The sequence below is a fragment of the Oncorhynchus mykiss genome, chromosome 8 (assembly GCF_057628025.1).
Source record: "Oncorhynchus mykiss isolate SJ-2025 chromosome 8, ASM5762802v1, whole genome shotgun sequence".
Taxonomy (NCBI): domain Eukaryota; kingdom Metazoa; phylum Chordata; class Actinopteri; order Salmoniformes; family Salmonidae; genus Oncorhynchus; species Oncorhynchus mykiss.
In genome coordinates, this window is record NC_143029.1 from 54,365,683 (window position 1) to 54,367,803 (window position 2,121).

Genomic DNA, 2,121 nt, shown 5'->3' on the forward strand with positions numbered 1-2,121 from the left:
TCGGAGAGGTAGACAGCAAGGTTTAGACAAACCTCAACTGTTTCAAACCAAATGCTAGCCTCTGGGCATTGGGAAATATTGAATATTACAAAATGTTTCCACCCGGTTTCGAACCAGGGACCTTTCGCGTGTGAGGCGAATGTGATAACCACTACACTACGGAAACCGAATGATTGGAAAACTAAGGGTGTGACTGACTTTGGCTGGGTGGGACATTTATCGCTCTCAGAACCTAATGAAATCAGAAATTACTTAGTCAATTAATTAAACAATAAGGCTTGAGAATCCGGGAATTATTGTGTGCAGCGGCTCTTGGAAGAGGCTTGGTGGTTCAAAACTTCTTCCATTTAAGAGTGATGGAAGCCACTGTGTTCTTGGGTACCTTCAATGCTGCAGAAATGACCAATCATTTGAATTTACCACAGGTGGACTCCAATCAAGTTGAAGAAACATCTCAAGGATGATCAATGGAAACAGGATGGACCTGAGCTCAATTTCCAGCCTCATAGCAAAGGGTCTGAAAACTTACGTAAATAAGGTATTTTTAAAATATTTAATGGGTATTATGGCTCTTTCTGTGGAACATTATGTGAGGTAGACATGAGAAGCCGGGAATTATCGTGTGCAGCCGGAACTTGGAAGAGGCTTGGTGGTTCCAAACTTCTTCTATTTAAGAGTGATGGAAGCCACTGTGTTCTTGGGTACCTTCAATGCTGCAGAAATGACCAATCATTTGAATTTACCACAGGTGGACTCCAATCAAGTTGAAGAAACATCTCAAGGATGATCAATGGGAAACAGGATGGACCTGAGCTCAATTTCCAGTCTCATAGCAAAGGGTCTGAAAATGTATGTAAATAAGGTATTTTTAAAATATTTTTTTCATTAATAAAAACTATATGCTATCGCTTTGTCATTATGTGGTATTGTGTGTAGATAGATTTTATTTTATTTCATCCATTTTAGTATAAGGCTGTAACGTAACAAAATGTGGAAAAAAGTAAGGGGTCTGAAAACTTTCCGAATGCACTGTACCTATGCAGGCTAGCTTCTTTTCCTTTGCTAGCCAGCCAACTAAATCTATCACACAATCACATCAAGCAGCTGAAATGACAGAAAACAATCTACATTTTTGTTTGTTTTACCTTGGATTATATTGCCATTTCTTTGGATATATCCATTACAATGACCCTGATAAATTAATTTGCCTGGCTCAGAGAAGCTGTCAGTCTGGTCACATTCATACAGATCGCATGGTGGAGGTCCCCAAAAAAACGGCAACATTGATCCACTGGTCGGAGAGGTAGACAGCAAGGTTTAGACAAACCTCAACTGTTTCAAACCAAATGCTAGCCTCTGGGCATTGGGAAATATTGAATATTACAAAATGTTTCCATCCGGTTTCAACCGGGGACCTTTCGCGTGTGAGGCGAATGTGATAACCACTACACTACGGAAACCGAATGATTGGGAAACTAAGGGTGTGACTGACTTTCGCGTGTGAGGCGAACGTGATAACCAATACACTACTGAAACTAAAGTCTGAATAGCAAATACTGAGAAGTGCGAAGGACCAATCTGTTAAAATGTGTTTCCGCCCGGTCTCGAACCGGGGACCTTTCGCGTGTGAGGCGAACGTGATAACCACTACACTACGGAAACCGAATGATTGGAAAACTAAGGGTGTGGCTGACTTTGGCTGGGTGGGACATTTATCGCTCTCAGAACCTAATGAAATCAGAAATTACTTAGTCAATTAATTAAACAATAAGGCTTGAGAAGCCGGGAATTATTGTGTGCAGCGGCTCTTGGAAGAGGCTTGGTGGTTCAAAACTTCTTCCATTTAAGAGTGATGGAAGCCACTGTGTTCTTGGGTACCTTCAATGCTGCAGAAATGACCAATCATTTGAATTTACCACAGGTGGACTCCAATCAAGTTGAAGAAACATCTCAAGGATGATCAATGGAAACAGGATGGACCTGAGCTCAATTTCCAGCCTCATAGCAAAGGGTCTGAAAACGTACGTAAATAAGGTATTTTTAAAATATTTAATGGGTATTATGGCTCTTTCTGTGGAACTCAATTTGGGATATTATGTGAGGTAGACATGAGAAGCCGGG

At 40.9% G+C, this 2,121-nt stretch overlaps 1 non-coding gene across 1 annotated transcript; it reads right to left on the reverse strand.

The window, feature by feature from the left end:
* Positions 1–1,589: 1,589 nt before the first annotated feature.
* On the reverse strand, positions 1,590–1,662 carry trnav-cac (transfer RNA valine (anticodon CAC)). The gene has a single exon. It is a non-coding gene; the product is annotated as a tRNA-Val (tRNA).
* Between the last annotated feature and the right edge of the window lie 459 nt (positions 1,663–2,121).